The following is a 21,874-nucleotide window of genomic DNA, read 5'->3' on the forward strand; positions in this document are numbered from 1 at the left end:
GGGCAGGCTCCTGGAGAAACTGGCCATCTCCCAGCTTAATCTCCGTGCTGAATCTGTCGGTAGTCTTCATGACCATCAGTCTGGCTTCAGAGCTGCCAGAAGCACGGAAACTGCTCTCCTGAACATCAGTGAGGACCTGCTCTCGAACCTTGACTCGAACACCGCCTTTGATACTGTCAACCATGCCATCCTGCTCAACCGTCTCCGCGATAACCTGGGTATCACTGGTCAGGCTCTGGCGTGGCTGACCTCTTTCCTCTCCAATCGACCCTCCCAGGTCCAACTGGGGTCCTTCCTCTCTGACATCTTTTTCTCTACCTGTGGTGTCCCCCAGGGATCTAACCTCGCTCCCTGGCTGTTCAACCAGTATCTGGCACTCCTTGCCCACCGCATCGCCGCTCTCTGCCTCAACTTTCAGTGCTATACGGATGATTCCCAGCTCATTTTCAGGCTACCCTCTGCCTCCTCTTCTCCTTCCCTCATCTCTGAATGTCTGTCTGCTATCCAGGAATGGTGTGCCGCCAATGACCTCTGCTTTAATGCCAGTAAGACTGAGATTGTACTCATCGGCACACCCACTCCCTCCTTCCCTGCAGCTCTCTGGCCGGCCTCTCTTGGCCCTCTTCCTGCTCCTACCTGCAAGGAGAAAAACCTTGGTCATCTTCGACTCCACACTCTCCTTCTCTCCTCACATATCTAACGTCTCTAAGAAGTCACACTACCAGCTGTACCTCCTCAGAGGTATCCTTCCTTTCCTCCCCTTCCCCCAGAAGCTCACTGTCTCCAAAGCCCTGGTTCTCTCGAAGCTGGACTACTGTAACAGCCTCTATCTAAATCTGCCTGCCTCTACTCTCCGCCCTCTGCAACTCATCCAGAACAGGACTGCGAGACTTATCCTTGGCCTCAAGCCCAGGGACCGTATCTCTCCAGGACTGAAATCTCTACACTGGCTCCCAGTGGTTTCGAGGATTAAGTTCAAAACCCTCTGCATTGTCCACAAGGCCTTCTGGGGCCTGGGGCCAAAATATCTTCAACTCTCTCTTCCTAAATATCTTCCCTCTCGAGCTCTTCGCTCATCCGCCTCCAACTCCCTCAGGGTCAGCCGCTTCTCCAAGCAAGGAGTTGGGGGTAGATCCCTCTCCGAGGCTGGGGCCTCCCTCTGGAACAGCCTTCCTGCATCCCTGAAACTTGAGGAGAACCATCTCCGGTTCCGGAAGCACCTCAAAACCTTCCTCTTTGCTTCTTTCTCTCCCCCTCTCTCCTGCTAAATTACTGAAACTGCACTGAATCGGCACCTGGACCACTCACCGATCTCGGTCCTTGGGCCAGCCACTCTCCCCTTGCACTGCCTCCCTGGCAACCCCTGCACTGCGGGACTGTCTTTGTATTCCCTACAGCCCCCCTTCCCAGCACTTGTTTGCACTTAACTTGCACTTGCCACCAGCTGGCCCTTATTATTTATCTTGTATTCTAACCCTGTACTGCACTTTCCCCTCTCCCTTTCCCCTTGCACTTTTCCCTTCCCTTCTACCCATGCACTTGCGCGACCCGAAGACACCTGGCCTAGTAGGATCGTTGTCTGTCTTCCCTTTGTACCCCCCTCCCTGCCTCGTCGCGCCTTGAAAGACTTGTGTATAGGCTCGTTACAAATGCCATATCATATCTTATATCATATCAAGGCAGGAAGGACAAACAACAATAATGCCGAAAGAACGTGCGAAAAATCTTGTAGCATGGCAATTTTTGGGCACTAGCCACGTTTAGTAGCCATACATTGTAAACTCTAACGTGCACACTAAAAATAATATAAAAATGGTAAGGCTTCTGCTGCCACCAGCTTATATTTAGACGCTAATAAAAGTAACCAAAAATCCCAAGTGTTAAAAACTAAGGTGATACAAAAGCATCCCCACTGTGCTGCTTTTTAAGATGCAGTGTGCACTGTCAAAATGTTACCAAAAAGGAAAAAAAGACAAGAGGGAAACAAGTTTCCCAGTACTGATGGTCAGTTTCCCCATGACAACATGAGCAAAATGGCCACGGGAGTGAAACTGAAAACTTCACTTACCTGTAAAAAGGGAACAGGACAGGTTCAAAAGCAAAATATTTGGGAGGGGAGCAGAAAGGGGGTCCATAGAATATGGAGGAAAAGTTGCTAAAAGGTAAGTCTTTCCTAACAGTCTTCTGACCCTCAGCCACTTTTAATAATTGCCCTGTCCCCGTTGCACTTGTTAAGGAGAATTCTCAGAAATGTGCTAATTCCCCTTTACCTTAGAGACCGCCAGCTTTTGCTGGACTTTAGAACTTTTGATTTCTAACCTGGAGAGAGTGAGACCTTTTTCCCACTCAGGTGTTTTTCTGTGATTTGGACTCTGTGTTTCTGTTGACCTTTGGAGTCTGACATACTCAATAGGCATAATTGTTGCATTGTGACACACAGCACCTTCAGTGCAGTGGCACATGGAAGTCTTAGTTTCCCAAAGGTTTACATACCTTCTCTTGGTGAAAGTACTGTTTCCAAGAACAGTGAAGTAAAATTGACTTTACTTACTTTTTGTAACTTTCTAGACCCAGCACACACTATCTTACCATAGGTTGCTGGAGGTGTTACTTAGTGTCCCCTTTGGCTAGTTTCTCATGTAACATTTTTGTTACCCTTTCTACAATTAATGGCTGTTGGCAGTGGTTTACTTTTTACTACCATTGTGTGTTTTTACCACAGGCTCTGGCTCCAGTATGTCTGGCAGGGGCAGGAAGTGAGGAAGGTGTCCGAAACTCCCTGTGCTTAATCCCCTTGGTTACAGGAATGCACCCAAGGGTGATTGGCCGGCTGGCTGTCGGGCAAGGACAGCCACCCTGCTGTGTGATTGACAGCTAGGCTGGAATGAATGGGAGAAACCTGCATAAAAAGCAAGACTTTTGGCTTGGAAGGCAGTTGACCACTGGAGGAAGGACTCCGAAGAAGAACTTGGAAGAGACTCCTGCTGCAACTCCTGGACTGCTGGTTTGACCGGTGAAGCCCTGCTGCTGTGCTGAAGATCCGAATTCGTTTCGACTAGAGAAGCCCTGCAAGAACGACTTCTCCCCTTGAGTTGGTGGGACCAATCAACTCCAAATTGAACTTGTTTGGACATCCTCTTGGAGCTGGCTGGATTGCTGCTGCTGGAACCGAAGTGCCAGGGAGCGGAACACCAAATCGAGTGGATCGCTTTTAAGTCGGACCCGAGCGCCAGGAAGATCCTCCAGACTTACCTAAAGCAGCACTTGCCAAGCCTGAGCCACCTCAACAGATTGCTGGATCCCAGATGCAAAGAAAGTCTGTAGTATCCGAGAACCGCAGTGTTGCTATTTGCTGTCAGATGAGAGGAGCTGAAACACTGAAGTGCCGCTGAATTAAAGTTTGCTCATTGCTGCCGCCCACTTTTCCATTGCAGTGCAGGAGTCCCCAGACGTCCTCCCTCTTGTCCCCACGACTGAGGCCCAGGAACACCAGGATCTGCAGAGCTGTACAGGAACAGAAGCCTGCTGGAACCCTTTCTTCTAACCATAGGTACTGTAAAGTCTAAGAACTTACCTCTTGTTGTGTAGCCTTACTCTCAGTTGCAACCTGTCTTGTTTGCCCTTACAGAGTTGCTTACAGCTTCGCCCCTCACAAGCCTCCCAGCTTGTAGCCCCTCAAGTGAATCTTATTTTTACAAACCCTTCTAAAAACATTGTGCGAGACGATTACTTACCTACAAAGATGTCAGCTCCCCTAGACTTTGTTCAACTAACATTGGCTGTCCTGGCTCCCTGAGCGACTTTTCTTATCTTTGACTCTGTGCCTTTACCTTTCCCCCAGGAAAGGGTTACATTTACATGACATTGGAAGGTTCAAAAAGTACTTAGCTGTTAATGAATTATTTGTTAACCTTTTGTTTTATTCCCATATCTAACCTTTGCACCAAACTCAATATTGCTCTAAATGTACCAGTGATAAATCAATGTCCACAGTGTCCTAGCTATTTAAGTCACCTAGAGGTATAGGAAGTGTCTGTGTGCCATCCCCAATGGGTATCATCTGATTTAGAGAAACTAAGAGTGTGTTTTGAAGTATATTATAATTTACATGTTTTGCTCCCTTCTAAAGAAGGCTTAAGTAACTGTTAAACTAATAATTGTTTAATCAAGAAACCTTTAGTGTAAGTGTTTATTTGAATAACTGTCACTGTGAAACTGTTACCACCCTACTGCTCACATTGACCTCTCCTGAGATAACCCTGGCTGCTCAGCCACACTACCAACCTGTGTAGTACAGACTTTTACCAAAGGTTGGGTTCCTATTGCTAGGAGGTCAAGGTTGCTGTAGTCTTGCAAAGGATACTAAACACAATCTTGCCTAACACACTTTTTCTTTCTTGTTCCTCTAACCTGGAGGTGGCAGGTCTGCTGACCGGCTGACAGCTTTCCTGCCGAATGCAGATGTTTTGCCATTTTTAAAGCTCTCACGTCACTATACTTGTGAAGTGCAGTTGCTTGGGCAATCTTGTTTTTTTTTTTTGTTGTTTTTTTTTTGCCATAAGAGGTCCACTCTGGGCTTCTTAAACTCCTGATGACACTCCACATCTGGTGGGTCAAGCCCTCCACTCTGGAAATGAAGTCTTATAATTTTACTGCCACCACCTTCTGTTTGCCTCCAGAATCCACCAATTGGCTGTAGGTCACTGCCTGTGCCCAGAAGGTGGTTACAGACTTAACTGCCCACCAGATCTTTTTAGGATGTCCAATGGTGCCACCAGCTGTTGTCTCGTAGTTGCTTCTGTGCCATGTGCATGGTTTCCTGAAATCTTTCTGGTATCGTCCTCGCCCAAATCTTCAATTCAGGCTTGAGAGTCCAGGTCCTGGGAAGAGCCTTTGTTCCTTTTCTGGGTTGCTGGAATCGTAGTTGGCCCAGGGTTCAAATCCCTGGCAACTGAATCCTGAAAACGACACCTGTGAAAGGGCGGTTTTCTCACCGGCTTGTTTCAGGTTTCTAGTGCCGCTTTCGTTAAAGCTACCGACGTGAGTACTTACGTTGGTGTTCTGGGGTGGGATATTATTCGCCATACCCACCCTCAGATGTCCCCTTGGTCAATGGTAGCGGTTTCTTGGAGGAAAGTCTTCACTGCCTTTCACATAGACTTCAATTAGGTGTACTATTCTGCTACTTCTTCTTCTTCTTGGGGTCCTTGTTCTATCTTCTTACCTCTGCAACCCTTTCTAGCATCCTTCTCCAGGCTTCCCTGGGGTTGATCTTTGCAGAATCTTCACCTGTGGTGCAGATCAGACATGTCTCCATTGAAGCGGAATGGCCCTGTAACCTTTCACATTAATTCCAATCTGTTAATGTGGATTTTCAAAGCCAACCATGGGGGTAGATTTTGGACGGCCGCCCTTTTATGGTGAACAGGGTGACAATGAGATTTTAGCCAAACCCAATCAAGGTAACGGAGCAGAACGGCAAGGCTCACAGGCCGATTCATGGAATTAATGTGCGCTGAAAATTACCGCACAAGTGTGCGAAAGCATGCGAATCGCAGCGCAAGTGCGAAAATCGCAGCAAAACCTGCGCACCGCGATTCATGGAAGTCAGTGCGCGTGTCAATCCCTGGATGTGCGCTAAAATCCTGCGTGGCGCACGCTGGTGCACACGTTTCCACACTGCGTGCGCTACGCGGACAGCGAAAGCGCACATAGCGCAGCACACACAACTAAAGTAGGCGGAACAGGGGGCGTAACACGCGGAATGGGGAACAACGCGTGAACATGTGGGCGTCACGGGGGAAGTACAGGAGCCAAATGCGCGGAACGCCCACACGCGCATCTACAACACGTATTCATGGAATCGAACAGGGCCAATGCGTGCACCAAAAAAGACGCGCTAATCCGGAAACAAGTACGCCAGCAGGAAGCAGACGTACATGGACCCGCGCAGCATAAAAGTGCGCTCAAACAAACAAGCACAGACGCCAATATGAATATACCGTTCCTAGCAGCAGTGGTCGTGGGATACAGGAGGAGGAGGAGGAGGAGGAGGAGGAGGAGGAGGAGGAGGAGGAGGAGGAGGAGGAGGAGATAGTCGGGCCCAGAATCAGCCTTTTTGGGATGCCGGATGACAAGGTGTATGGGGGGTACAGGTTTCCACCTCACATAATACTCCCACTGGTGAGTGGGAGGATGACCTCGCATCACCCAAGCACTGAGCCCCCTGGAGAAGGTGCTTAATGTACTGCACTTCTTGGCCACTGGATCATTTCAGCGGACAAGTGCCATAGTGGGGGGGGGGGGTGGTCACAGGCCACGCAGTCACGCTGCCTACACCAGGTGTTGGCCATCATGACTGCACTCCCATTAGTCCGCAGGCACATATACCTGCCCAGAACACCTGCAGAAAGGCAGGCTGCCGTCCAGGATTTTTACGGGGTGGCACAATTCCCCAAAGTGCTAGGTGCCATTGATTGCACCCATTTGGGTCTATGTTCCCCCCAGGGCATCTGAGCACATCTATAGAAACCGCAAGCACTGGCATTCCACCAACGTGCAGGTAGTATGTGATGCCAAGGGAATCATCACCTCAGTATATGCCAACTATCCAGGGTCCACCCATGACAGTTTCATTTACAGAATGTCAACCCTAAACCGGGACCTAGAAGCTGGGCCGCATGGAGATACATGGCTGCTTGGTGAGTATATATGCCACTGCACATGCATGCATGTCAGATACTGAGTAATGTCACAACCCCACTAATGATACCCATCACCACCTCCCCAGGGGACAGTGCCTACCCTCTGAGCACCTACATGATGATGCCAATTCGGAACCCCACCACACCCCCCGAGGTAAGATACAACACAGCCCATATTGCCACCCGGGGCATAGTGGAGCACACATTCGGAGTGCTCAAGTCACGCTTTCGCTCCCTTGACCGCTCTGGTGAGCAGCTGCTATATGCTCCCCCAGTAGTGTGCAGGATCATAGTGGCAGCATGTGTCCTGCACAACGTGCAACACGCCGGGGCCTGCCGGTGGACATGGTGGTGCCCCCACATCCCCAACCACATGCACGCCCGCTGCGCATGGGAGGGGAAAGGGCATGTGGTGAGGCAGCCCGTACGCAGCTGGTGGCTAATTACGTCACATAAAATCACAACCTTGCGGAGTGCACACAGCCCTGGCACATACCAGCTGACAATCAATGATGATGACATAAGGGACAGTCAACTGTCACAACCATACCAGCCTGAGATTGGTCACCTAGAAGTGTTACATTGTGTGCATCCCTACCTACCCAAACACCACCAATGCTGTGTCATCAAAAGACATACATCTATGCTGCTAAATTGATTACCCCCTTGCAAAATACTACATGAGAACATCGCATTGTCACCCAACCCCTCCCCAGCTCCTCCACCCAACACACCATGGCATGTCATGCAATGTGAAAGCAAACAAAGCGATGCACAAGACCTGACACAAGTGTCACAAAGTGCACTGTCCCCAATGGAAACTGCCCACAGACAATATGCTCCCAGTAATGTATAACAGCACACATGACCAAATAATTACCAGCAACACAATGCAGCAACACGCCATGAAAAATTGAAAAAACATGACAGTACTAAGTTTAAGTAGTGGTAGTCTTACAACCTGACTACGCCAGCACATCGACCCCTTCCAACTGTAGAGTGTTGGTGCCACGCAAATGTGTCCGTGTACTGCATACCACCTGAACTCCATCTGCAAAGTAGACGGCCTTGTGAAGACATGAGGAAGGAACCTGCAAATTAGGAGGAAGACATGGGTGCACAAGCACATATCAATATACCATGCAGTGTACAATACAACAACAATATCCACTAGGGATGTCTACACAATATTGACTACAGACTGCCCACACAGCTCATGGGAGCCCAATGTCACTGTGTAAATCACTGTCACTTGGTCACACCCTTTGCAAGCCCATGGAAACGGGAAGCAGGAGGGGTGTGTGTCTTACGAAACCAAGCATCTAACCCAAACTCAGGACAAGCCTGCATGTGCCCAGCCGGAATACAGTGGATGCCCACGGGAGCCACACAAGGCAACACACTGTCAAAAAAATAAAAAAAATAAAAAATGGCCATGTGGGTGCCATGGGGGATAGGGGAGGCCACCCAGGAGGTTCGAGGACATGGTGCACACCAACACCCACCTGCGTGGATGTTGCGAAAAAAAAAAAAACCTCCTTGGGCTCATGGCCTGCACAGCTATGCCATTGTGGGAGAACTGCTTTCGCTCTCTTGACCCTCTGCTGCTGCATCAGGAGGTGGTGGCACTATGGGAGGCAGCCCACGCAAAGCCCTGGTATGGTCCTCCATGGCAGCAAGCATGCGGGTCTGGAAGGTCTGATTCTGGAGGATTAAAGTGTGGAGATCCCCATGCAGCACCTCACGGGTTGCCTGCATTTCTGCACGCATGGCCTTGCGTGATGCCCGGATCTCCTCACATGTTGCCTGCAGCTCAGCTGAGAGCGAACGTGTGAGCTGCTCCAGCTGCTGTTCTGCCCTAACATTTCGGGAAGCCTCAAGTTCAAGCAGAGTCTCCCTGAGATTATGGAGTTCTACCCTCAGGGCTCCCCTGTGGCCCTGGGACTATATTGATATGGACTGGCGCAGAGTCTCCAGTGCCGTCCGTCGGTCCCTGTTGGACGCCAACATGTCTTCCCTGTGTAATTGTCAAATGGAGTCTGTTGCCTGCTTTTGTTGCTCCATCTTCCTTTCAGGGGGGGATAATGGAAGTGGCCACCCTCTTCTGAGCCATCATTTCTACTGATGCTGCCTGTTGGGTTGCCACACCGTACATGGAGTTTTTCCATACAGTATTGCCTGGTGGCACATGGCCACCGCGTCGACGGGCACCACACCTGTTTGGGGCAAGGCGATCTGCACCTTGCTGTGCTGGCACTGCCTGAGGCTGCAGGACTTCATTCCCCCTCTGATCTGCTGGCCCAGGAACAGAATCAGATGCTGTGGAGTGTGACCCTGCATCCGTAACTGCCAAAGGCAGACCTACCAACACTGGCATCCCCATAGAGGGTTCTACCCCTGGTGCAGGTGGGTTGGACAGAACAGAATCCCTGCCAGAAGCACTCGCCTGCGACAGCACATAAGTCTCATCATCCAACTCAGCACCTGAATAGAGGTCTGGGGAGCTGCACCCAGAGACACCCCTCGACAGTATGTCCAAATGGTCTTCATCCACCACCACACCACGTCCCCCACTGGTGCCTGGTCGTGGCTGGGAATCCTCCTGGGTCTGCACCATCTCCTGAACCTCACCACCATCAAGTGCGTCGTCACCTGCAAATACATGAAATACAACAAATGGAAACAGGCATGAGCAACATAGCACACACATAGGCCTGACAAGACAGAAATCCTGTACATGGTTTACACATGTCCCACATGACTATAAGCCTGCCATGCATGCACTGTCAATGATTTGGAAGGTGAGTCAAAAAGGCAACCACCAAGTAGACCAAGATGGAAAAGCACCACATTCGCTGCATGTTGGGTAGCACTGGCATCACACATCAGGCTGTGAGTGGCATGTCCAATACACATACATGACACATGCCAGCACACAGATGTCATGTAGCATAGCCATGGTAAATTACACAACTACAGCGATATGTCAGTGAATGAGTACTGTCACACATCCATGTCACATGGACATAATGCGAAGATTAATGCACAATAGTGTTGCAAAATATGCATGTGCAACACATCCAGTGTCCAATAATATAGTGATAGTAGGCCAGTGTACACATCAATGGTTGGTCCCTTTAACATGACAGGAAACAACTGTCATGTTCCACATGCCAACAGGCCCTAAAAATGAATTTCAGCAGGCCAATACTCTATCGCCCTGAATGGTCTAATCATTCACATAGCCCTGTGAAAATTAGTGGGCCAATATGGGCTGTAAACAATGACCGAAGCATGTCACATATGTGGCATTAGGGCTGAAAAATGCATAGCAAAAATGGGAGAGTGGAAACAATCAGCCTGAATGAACACTTAAAAAATCTGAACAATGTTGTTGCAAGATGACAGTTCAAGGTCAACTGTAGTAATGTGGGACTAATTGGCTACTGTGGGCAGAAGGGATACTGTCATACCCAAATCCAAGGCACGTGAATGTATTGGAGGAAGCAAATGGGTGACCCATAACACTCAGGAGTACACACCCTCACCTGGCACTCCATCAGAACCCGTCGCCCAAACAACATACACATGGATTACACACACATGCATGGGCGTCGTAATCAGGTAGCTCTCCCACACCTTGGATCTGTTCCTCTGTGACGAAGGTCCCAGCAACAGACTCCTGTTCAGTGAGTTTGTTGTCCTCTGGTGGAGACCCACCGCCAGTCACCAGAGTAGCGGCATGATTTGAGACCAGCTTGGTCTTTGCTCTGCGTTTCAGATCATTGCACCGCTTGTAGCAATCATCAGCTGTGCGCCTCACAAATACAAGGGCACTTATGTGGTCCGCGATGGTCTGCCAGTGTGCCCTACGTTGACCAGGTGTGGTCTTGCACCCTGCAGTCACCACCATTTCGCGGCTATGTGCCGACACATAGGCCACAAGTGCATTTAGTTCGGCGTCATTAAAGCTAGGCTTCCTTGATGTGCCGGAGTGTGTAGCCGTGTCTGGGGTCTCAGCCTGTAGTGCCAGAGCACCCTTCTTCCTCTTTTTCAAAGGTGGAGCGGAGCCTGAGTGGCTTACGCCCCTCTGGTCAGTAGGGGCAGAAGCGCCGGTGGACTGGGTACTAGGAGTGTGCGAATGCACAATGACCATAGGTCTTGGTGCAGGCATTGGCTGAAGTGTGATGTTGGCAGGGGCAATGTCGCTTTGATGGACCTGGACCGACACTGTCCCGGCTGGGAGACTCAGAGCTGGGGTGGATAGAGCTGCAGCTGCCCCTGCAGCCTCCCCACCCTGCCTCCTTGGGGCAGCAGATGACATTGCTGCCCCAGATCCACGTGGCCTGGTGACACCAACTTGTACCGCCACACGTGGCTTAGACTTGCTGACCTGGAAGTCAGCCTGGGAGTCATCCTGTGCCGGGTCAGGTGCCACAATGGGCTGGTCCAACAAGGGCTGAGCAGGGATGGTGTCGGCCACGTTTCTCTCAACCATGGGGAGGGGGAGCAGGGGTGTCCCTGATTGGTCCTCCACACATGGGGGTCTAGGGGCACCCGGCAAATCCTGGCCACGTCCCCTACCACGCCCACCTTTTGGAGGTCAGCCACCTTTGCCTCCCTTACCGCTTGGTCGCCTCCCAACCATGGCACTGATGTTGTTGTGCGTATGGGAGTAGCAGTAAATGATTGTCCTGGGCAATTGGGGGTGAAAGGGGTAGGGTACTAGATGGTATTCGTACCCTAGTGCTCTAGCAAGGCTGTCTGTGACCCCTGGGGGAAGATGACGGGTCACGCAGCGCACAGGCACCCTGAAAACAAAAAATAACGTGCACGCAACCCCTCGTAGACCACGTGCGTGGAAAAATAAACCTGCACTACGCTGTGGCACCCAGAAACACACAAATAAGCGTACGCTTGTTACACGCAGCCTACAATGACCTCTGAAGGGGTACGCGACACATGGGGCAAGCACAGTTGGTAAATACGTGCACGACTCACCGTCTGCCTGGAAAAAGAACGTGAAAAAGACGCGTGTGCGCGTTGGCAACACCCCCGCCAAAAGAAGAATTGTACGCTGTGTGAGGAGACAGGACAAAAGAAGAAGGGAACGCTGTTTGTGGAAACGGGCCCAACCAAAAAAATGAACGCTGTCAGAGGTAACCGGGAGTACGAACTTGAAACGCTGTGAAGTAATCGCGTGTGAACCGACAAGAAGTACAGAATTCACCCACTCGCTCTCCACGAAAAGCACGTACAAGGAAATCGCTTCCTACACGTACCTTTTAAAACGGCCCATACGTACAACAGGCCCTTTCCTCCAATTACACGAGCTGACACTCGGATGTGCAGTTTTTGCACGTGTACAATGAACGTGCATCCATGTTGTGGGAAACGCCCTTGCGCGTCACGTCAGACGCGCTTACGCGCTAAGGGCCTTTGGTCCAATGAAACCGCGTACGTGTGCTGACGTGCTTACGCGCTAAGGGCCTTTCCTCGAATTACACGCAGACCTGCAAGATTTTCATGTGCCAAATCACTCCGTATCAAGCGCTCCTGCTTAGAAGGCCGAATTACTGCCCCCCCAGAGCCCCGAGCACTCTCCCACCTGCCATCTGCTGCTGCCTGACTGCCTGCTGCCCACGTGCCCTGCTATTTGCTGCCTGCACGTCAGCCAGGGGTGCAGTTGCTGTGACCACCCCTGCTGGAACCGAAGACTCCCGAAGACTGGGATACAATCGCTCCACAGCCCAGCCCCAGGATCAATTGCCCACCCACTCCTGCCTCTGGGGTTGCCATGTCGGGCACAACACCATCTGGCACCACTGGCAACCCCCAGCCAGAGAGGTAGAGGGCCACCAGCTTCAGTGCCAGGGAAGTTGGTGTCCTGGTGGAGCAAGTCCTGGGGCAGTATGATGCCCTCTTTGGAGGTTCGCGCGCCGACAATGAAGGACGGACCAGGATCTGGATGGACATCGTGACTGCCATCAACGCGGAGGGGATGGCAGTTCGCGACTTACATGTCAAGAAGCGCTGGGAGGACTTCAGGTCCAGGACCCTCAACAAGGCCCGGCGCCTCTTGAAGGCAGCGGAAGCCAAGGGGCGCCGGGGCCACCTGTCCGACCACCAAATGAGGGTCCTGGAACACATATGCCCAGCGCTCCACGTCCAGGTCCTTGAGGCAGACCCGTCTGGAGTCGAACGGTAAGTGTACATGCATACTGATTGGACGCTGTGCGTGTGGTGGTGTGCCAGTAGTGTGCAGGTTGCTCATGTATTTTCGTAGAGCCATGTAGGGATGTGTATGAACAGGGGCGTGAGGCTGCCACATGTGAGTCCTCTCAGGTGTGAGACACATCGATGGTGTATGTGTTGGTAAGCATGCTGGGCAAATGCAGGTGTGGGAGCACACATGTTTGAATTTCTGTGTATGTACGTTGGCATGGTTGTGGTGTAACACATGGATAGTGGTTCCTGCTGCATGTATCTGCACCGTGTACATGTGTGTGTATTTGACAAGTGTGCAACTGTGATGCAACATGGATGCACGTGACACTGATATGTAGAAGGCTGAATGCCAGATGTGACATGTATGGCGATCTCATCACTGCGACAGTTGGAGGAGATGTAGACATGCATGTAAGTGTGGTGGAGTGTGTGCATGTCTAGTGCACTCCCTGTGTTTCATGTGATGTCAGGCTCACCTTCGGCTGTTAATGCTGTTGTATGTGTATGGATGGTGCTGCCTGGAGCAATATTGCTGTGGAAATGCTCATGTGTGTGAGTTGAAATGACATGTGTGTCGTGGAGTGTGATGCCATGTCTCAAGTTTAACACTGCCACTCATGTGCAACTGTCATGTGTGTATCAGTCCATTGTACAGTGCCCTGATGTCTGTGTTATATCTCTCCCTGTCTGCAGCGTCAACTGATGAAGAGGGCGGAGAGGTTGCTGTGGAGCGCAGGGATCGCACCACCAGCCGGAGAAGCAAGGCCCGGCTCCCCTCCTAGATTGTCATCTCTTTGGGGAGTGAGGAGTCTGGTTCCGCGTCCCAGGCCGCAGCTGCAGAAGGTAGGTCCAAGAGGCGGAGGTCTGAGGTGGACTCCTCGGCAGCAGAAGGGGCAGCTGAGACCCCACAGGGTCCAACGGAGGAAGATGACAGAGTCATCTAGGTTGGTGGGGGGTTTGGTGGAGGAGGAGGCCGCGGAAGGGACACACACAGGGTCTGGAGGTGGGGGATTCCACTGGTGCTAGTGGTGCAGTGCAGGGACAGGAGGCAGCGGAGGTGCCTGTTGTGCAATCCTGTCCCTGATCCTGTCACTGCATCATCTGGCACCAGCAGGGATGCCTACGTCTAGACCCGTTTTCAGGGAGGGGATGAGCGCACAACTGGCCTTCCTCTCCCTGCGGACGTGGCTATCCGGGACCGTGTTGAGCACTGTCCTGGCCGGGATAGTGTTGCGTCAACGGGGCATGCGAGGTGACCTGCGGTCTTTTCGTGAAGAGACTGCACGTCATCTCGGATACCTCTTTGACCACGTTGACCTGCTGGGACGGGTCACCAGTGCTGGATTCCTCTGTGTGCTGGACCTTCTTGCGACCCCCCCCTTCTCACCTGAACCCCCTATGCGCCAGTCGTCCTCCATGCCATCTTCCCACCCATGTATCACCTGGGTTCACTGTGGAGCTGCCTCTGACCCAGCGGCCGGGCTGGTGGAGGACACATCCCTGCCACAGTCGGGAGTCGGACCCCCAGCAGGGGTGGCCACCATGACAACTGCACCCCAGCCGGAGGAGGACGTGCAGGCAGCAAGAGCCAGGGCGCAGGCACAGGCACAGCAGCAGCAACATGGTGGGAGCAATGATGGCTCGGGGCCTTCAACATCGGAGGGGCAGGCATCGGCCAGAGGGCAGGAGGACCCAGGATTTCAAGTGTCTTCCGTGTGGCAGCGGTTGGGCCATGCCATAGATGCGGAGTGGCAGCGGGCGGAAGAGGCACGGCTCACAATGGTCAGGGCGGTGAACTCCATGCGGAGGGCACTGAGGTGGGCCGAGTGCCTCGAGGCAATTCGCAGGGAGTTGGAGGTGAACATGTCGTCGTCCCTGCGAACCCTCGGGCCATGAAAGAGGACCGCCTCCAGGACATTAAGCGAGAGTTCGATGATGCCCTGGCCCGAGACATCAAAAAGTGAGCTGTCAGACTAGCCCGCTGCCATTGTAAATAGTTTTTAGAGTTAGGTTTCCTTTTCCTTTTTCTTTGATTTGTGGTGAATGGACTATGCCACACACATTTGTATATCATTTTTTTATTAGGTAGGTTTCATTTCTTTTGTTGGGCTCATGGACCCTTGACAATGGATTGTACATAGTTGGACAATGGATTATTTTGACCTTTTTCATTTGATTTCACCATGGATCAAAGGATTTTTCTTTTTGTTTCCTTTGGATTTGCGTTGTTGGAGGGAGAGTTTGGACTATTTTTCTTTCGGATTTTTTTGGATTGGTTATACTTTTAATTTACTCATCTTTTGCACATGCTTTTCATTTCATGTTTGCTATTTTTTTATGCTTTCATGTCATTGCTTTTTTTTTTGTACATAATACATTTTCATATTTTAGTTCCATGTGTGGGATTCGCTCATTGGGTTGATGCATGTGAAAATGTGGGTTTACACAATCAATGCCAACCAGTGTGTGTGACGGACATGTGTTGATGTACATAGTTGACTATTGGTTTGTGTCTGGAGATAGGCATGTCAGTGTGGGGTGGATTGGGAAATCAATGTGTCTCAAGAATGGGGTGGCGTGCTGTGGTATTTTGGTGTAGAAGTGGGCCATGATTGTGCATCTGTATTCTCCAGCATGGGGTCTGGCATGGATTCACATGCTCATGAATATTCCCCGTCGTCAGGCTGGGAATCCTCGGTAAAGAAAAAACCAGTATCAGTTTCGTTTCTGATCTGTCTTTCGTAGTAATAACCAATCACTGGTCTCTGCGTCATACTGACCACAGCCAATGACTGCCCTCTACCTAAGCACCGCCTCTGGCAGCCATCTTCAGATTTTTACCGCACGTTCATGTGTTGGGATCCTCGTGCTATTGCTCTCGAGCGTTAGTGCTATTTTTTCACGTTTTTTCTCAAAAACTTAGTTTTTTTTCGGTCAAAAGAGCCTCAAGCTCCACCGACTCTCCATCCGATCAACGGGGACCCGTGTCGGATTCGTCTGCGCCCCTCAAGGGTGAAGAGTTCGTCGAGCTACGCTTTTGGAGGACTCCAGAAGCTTCTCAAACCCGGACATGGCCCAGGAGAAGGGAAGCTCGACGCCCGGAAAGCTGTTCAGGATCTGCCCTGGATGCCAGCTGCAGAACGTCTTTAAGGAGGACGAACACTCCTTTTGTCTCTACTGCTTACATGAGGACAAGACGCACGTGGAGAAGGACTGTGCGTTTTGCGGCAATATGTCGGAGCGGACCATGAAGGACCGCCATCAACGTCTTGCCAACTGGCTGGAAGGGAAGAGCCCGTCAGGCGAGAAGAAGAGGAAGAAATCCGAGCGGTCTTCTAAGACCTTTGAGGACGCCCCGGCGACGGGGGTCCAACACAAGGCCAAGCACCGCGAGTCCGCTGGCACCGGGAGCGCCGAACGGTCGGGCTCTACGGGCGCCAGGCAGGGCGCACCCTCCCCGGCACCATCAGCCACGAGCCAACGCTCTGGGTCGGGTAAGAGGAAAGGCGAGCACCCGGCGAAGCTCCTGGAGAGGCCCCGGTCGAGCTCGAAGGCCCCATCGGAGGGGGAGCGAGGCAGTGTCCCCCCCCTCAAGGATAAGGCAATGAGCGCACCTAAGGTGGTGAAGGCCTTAATCCATCCGGCCAAGCCCTCTATCGATACTGTCGCGGCGGCCCTGGCTCAGCCTGTGGAGGCTACACCAGTGGTGGCGACCTCGGGGCTCAGAGTCTCCCTGCCACCTCGGAGGGAGTCCTCTTTTGTGCCCATCGATAGGACCCCCGTGAAATCCCCGGCGGGGAAGAAAAAGGGGGGGCAGGGCGTCGTCGTAGATTCGGCCTCAGAGGAAGAGCTGATCGAGGTCTTAAGCCACGGCCTTGGCGTGGAAGAAGACCGGCCCGTCGGGATGGATCCCGACGCAGGTGACGACGACATCGTCGAGGGTGCCGACGGGGCCCCTGATCGCCCGTCGGATTCCCCTCTGCCAGCGCCGCAAGACAACTCGGCGGCCATTTTGTTGGCTATACAGTCCTTATGCTCAGAGATAAGGACGAGACTACCGTTGCCGACGGAGGAACCTCTCCCGTCGGGGGGATCCTGAACCGGGACCTTCTGGTGTTCCCCCGCCCAAGAAAAGAAGGATTCACCCTCCACCTCCTTTTCAGCCGTCGCGCCCCGTCCAGCCCTCCTCCCCGTCCACCCGAGGGGATGATACGGGGACTGACACGGCAGCGACGGGCACGGACGACGAGGTATACGACGAGGATCTACCGTCGTCACCTCCCACCAGGCCAAGAGGAAGACGGTCCTCGCGGTGCCTATACTGGACGACATTTGGGATGAGGGCCTCGCCCTCCTCAAGAACCCTTCCACGACGCCAGCTAGAAGAGACCGGTACGAGAAGAAGTACCGGGTGCCGGACGCGGCCCCCCTGTGCCTCCGGGCGCAGCCTACCCCGGACTCCGTCGTCTCCGCGGCGGCCAGGAAGAAAGCGAGGGGGATGCGGCCTCCACATCGACTTCCCCACCGGACGGCGAGGGAAAGAAATTGGACGCTATGGGACGCAGGGTCATCTCGTCTGCAGCGACGACGATTAAAGCGGCCAACGCCTTGGCTATCGTGGCCCGCTACGACAGGGAGCTATGGTACAAACTGGCTCCCCTGCTGGACTTCCTACCGGACGACAAGAGGGCGGATGCCCTGGAGATCCTACAGGAAGGTGAGGTGGCGTCGGACCACGCCATCACTATTGCGACGGACATCGCCGACACTGGGTTTCGCCAGTTGGGCAACGGCGTATGCCTTGGGCGGCGTGGATGGCTCAAGGCTACGGACTTCCGTCAAGACGTACAGACCAGAGTCCTGGACATGCCGTTCGATGGGAACAACCTGTTTGGGAAAACAGTGGACGATTCCCTTCAGGCCATTAAAGCGGACACTGAGACGGCCCGGGCCCTTGGGGTTCTGCAGCAACGACGGACGCCCTTTCGGAGCAGCGGAGGCAAGGGCGCCTCCAAAGGTTCCGGCGGCGGTTTCTCCACCTACCGTCAAGCGGCCCGCTCGTCGTCTCAGGAGGCCTACAGAGGACGAGGCAAGTCTGGCGGACCCCGCCGTCGTCGCCAAGGAGGTCAAGGCGGCAAAGCCTCGTCGAAACAGGATTGAACCGGCCGTGGGGTCGGGCCCCCACCGAAGCACCCCGGTGGGAGGCCGGCTGGCGAGCTTCGTCAGCGTGTGGGAGTCCATCTCCACCGACCGTTGGGTGCTGGACGCCTTAGCCCGGGGCCACGCGCTCGAGTTTCAAAGAAGGTGCCCGCGCGTCCCCCCCGTGGCCAGGAAGGAGCTTCACGTCCCTCAGCTTCTCCTGGAGGTAAAGGCGATGCTCAGGAAGGGTGCCATCGAACTCGTCCCAAAGAGGCTTCGGGGCTCCGGAGTTTACTCGAGATACTTCCTCGTGAAGAAGAAGACGGGAGGATGGCGCCCCATCCTAGACCTGCGACGTCTGAACAAGTTCATCAAGGCGCAGAAGTTCCGGATGGTCACCCTCCAGCACGTCCTGGGGCAGCTGGAGGAAGGAGACTTCCTGTCGTCGTTGGATTTGGAGGATGCCTACTTCCATATTCCCATCCTAAAGGGGCACCGAAAATTCCTCAGGTTTGTGGTCCAAGGGCGTCACTACCAGTTCAAAGCCCTCCCCTTCGGACTACGGTCGGCACCCAGGGTATTCACCAAGTGCCTTGCACCGGTGGCGGCGCAGCTGCGCCGCGAGGGGATCCACGTCTACCCCTACCTGGACGACTGGCTCATCCGAGCCAAGACGAGGGAGCTCGCCGTGGAGCACACGGCAAGGACCGTCCAACTTCTCACGGACCTGGGATTCTCTGTGAACTACGCCAAGTCCCACCTGGTACCCGCGCAAAACGCACTGTTTCTGGGAGCGAAGCTCGACACAGTGTCCCTTCTGGCCTCCCCGTCGGAGGAAAGGACCAGGTCCATCCTGGGCAAGGTACAGCGGATGTTAGTTTCCGACGCGGCCATGGTGAGGTCCATCAAGTCCCTCCTCGGAATGTCTTCTTGCATCTACCTCATTCCCATGTGCAGGCTCCGGATGCGCCCGTTGCAGGAGTTCCTGGACGCGCGCTGGATCCAAACGACGGGCGGCTTCGAGGAGAGGATCACACTCGACGAGAGTTTCCGCCGAGCGGTCCGGTGGTGGGGCAACCGCGCGCATCTGACGGCGGGCATGGACTTCCAGACCCCAGACCATCAGGAGACGGTGACCACGGATGCCTCCCTGGAAGGGTGGGGAGCGCACACCGAAAATCTGCACGCCAGAGGCCTTTGGCTCCCGACAGAGAAGTCCCTCCATATCAACGTCCTGGAGCTCCGTGCAGTGTTCTGGGCCCTCAGGTCCTTCCTTCCGTCCCTCAAGGGCAAGGTGGTGAGGATCTTCACCGACAACACCACCACCATGTTTTACATCAGGAAACAGGGCGGAACCAGGTCCCCAGCGCTGTCCAAGGAGGCGCAGGACCTGTGGCATTGGGCCGTCGCCCAAAGGATGTTTCTGGTGCCGTTTCATCTGGCAGGGATAAAAAACACCATCGCCGACTCACTCAGCAGGGAGCTGCGCTCGTGCCACGAGTGGGAACTACGGCAGGATCTAGTGGATCGCCTCTTCCGACGGTGGGGCACACCCCAGATCGACTTGTTCGCGACGGCGACGAACTCCAAGTGCCGGAGGTTCGCCAGCAGGTTTCCCCAGGCGAGGAGCATGGGCGATGCTTTCTCGTTCCCCTGGGAGGGCCTGTTCCTCTACGCGTTCCCTCCTTTGCCACTGCTAATCCGGCTCGTCAACCAGCTCAAGAGGTCACGGTGCAGGATGATCCTCGTCGCACCTGCGTGGCCGAGGCAGATATGGTTCCCGGACCTTCTGGACTTGTCAGCGTCCCCGCCAATCAAGCTGCCGGTGGACGCGGATCTACTCTCCAGGGAAGGAGGCGCCATCCTCCACCACGACCCGAAATCGCTGAACTTGCAGGCCTGGCTCCTGCAGCGCTAGAGTTTGGAGGATACGACATACCGGCCGACTGCAGAGAGGTTCTTGCAAAGGCCAGGGCGTCCTCGACTCTTAAATGCTACGGACACAAATGGAAGAGGTTCTCTGTCTGGTGCCACGCACAGAAGATTAACCCTCTACGGATTACGGCTCCCCAGGTACTGCCGTACCTGCTGACGCTGGCCAAAGCTGGACTGGCACACGCGTCCATCAAGATTCATCTTGCTGCGATCTCCCGATACACCAGAAGCACGGGCCGGACGTCCTTGTGGTCTCATCGTCTGGTGAAAGAGTTCATGAAGGGACTGTTCAGATCGTTCGCGCCGGTGAAGGCTCCGGCCCCGGCGTGGGAGCTCAACGTGGTGCTGACCAAGCTCATGGGACCTCCGTTCGAGCCTCTGCACTCGGCCCCGTTGAAGTTTCTGTCGTGGAAAACAGCGTTTCTTGTGGCCATCACCTCCGCACGACGGGTGGGAGAGATCCAGGCCCTTTCCTGCAAGGCCCCGTACTTGACTTTTCACGACACGAGGGTAGTGCTCAGGACGCACCCCTCCTTCATGCCCAAGGTACCGTCGGACTTCCATCTCAACGAACCCTTGGTGTTGCCTGTGTTCTTCCCGTCGCCTTCGTCGCCGGCTGAGAGGACTTTGCACTCGCTGGATGTGGCTAGAGCGCTGAAGTTCTACGTGGACCGCACGAAGTATTTTCGGAAGACGTCACAACTCTTTGTGAACTTTGGACCTGTCAATCAGGGGAAGGCTCTCTCGAAGGCTTCCATTTCCAGATGGCTCTCCGGCTGTATCATGTACTATCATCGGTTGGCAAACCGACCGCTGCCTGGTCGTCCGAGAGCCCATTCCACCAGAGCGATCGCAGCTACCACGGCGTTCCTTTCTGGTGTGCCCCTGCTGGACATATGTAGGGCTGCTACGTGGAGGTCGACGCACACCTTCACGAAATTCTACTGCGTCGATCGGGATTCCAGGGAGGAGTCCAGGGTCGGCCAAGCAGTGCTGCGCAACCTGTTCGCCTGAGGTGAGCCTGGTGAGGAGGTAAGATGCTTAATGTTGAGTTTGATGTAATGCTTAATGTTGAGCCTTTGCCACCTCCCGTGGTTGTGCATGTGTGTACTGCTATGTATTCTTTATTCATGAGCATGTGAATCCATGCCAGACCCCATGCTGGAGAAGGAACAAGTTACTTACCTGTAACTGTTGTTCTCCAGCATGGGTCTGGCATGGATTCACATGCGAACCCTCCCGCCTACCCCTCTGCGGCTCTTCACTTGGTCATACTGCCACTTCACGTGCTTCCAAATCTGAAGATGGCTGCCAGAGGCGGTGCTTAGGTAGAGGGCAGTCATTGGCTGTGGTCAGTATGACGCAGAGACCAGTGATTGGTTATTACTACGAAAGACAGATCAGAAACGAAACTGATACTGGTTTTTTTCTTTACCGAGGATTCCCAGCCTGACGACGGGGAATATTCATGAGCATGTGAATCCATGCCAGACCCATGCTGGAGAACAACAGTTACAGGTAAGTAACTTGTTCCATATCGCAAGGTTTCAAAATGTTCACAGTATACTGTAAGGTGTTTCAGATTTTCTATCCAGTTTTTACCCTCACAAAATCTACACCATGGTTTGAGTCCAACATTAGAGTTTTTTTCCCATTTAATGGTTTTCTCAAAGGTGTGAAACAGATTGAGTTTAAATCTCAGATAGAAGTGTCTCTGTTTGTTCGCCGGGAATTTAATCAAATAAGATTTGCGAGGCAGTCTTGATGTTGCAAATTTTGCCGCTTCAGAATATAATTTTTTTTCTTGCATAGCTTCTATTGTTAGTAACCAATCCTGCTCGTATAAGCGTTTCTTTACATGTCCCATA

General features: G+C 53.1%; 1 protein-coding gene across 1 annotated transcript in view; it reads left to right on the forward strand.

The window, feature by feature from the left end:
* The window catches only part of ICE1 (interactor of little elongation complex ELL subunit 1), a 740,954-nt gene that overhangs the window by 539,370 nt on the left and 179,710 nt on the right, over positions 1–21,874 (forward strand). The gene's annotated exons all lie outside the window — the stretch shown is intronic.

This window comes from Ambystoma mexicanum, chromosome 5p (genome assembly GCF_040938575.1).
Source record: "Ambystoma mexicanum isolate Mex_15411 chromosome 5p, UKY_AmexF1_1, whole genome shotgun sequence".
NCBI lineage: Eukaryota > Metazoa > Chordata > Amphibia > Caudata > Ambystomatidae > Ambystoma > Ambystoma mexicanum.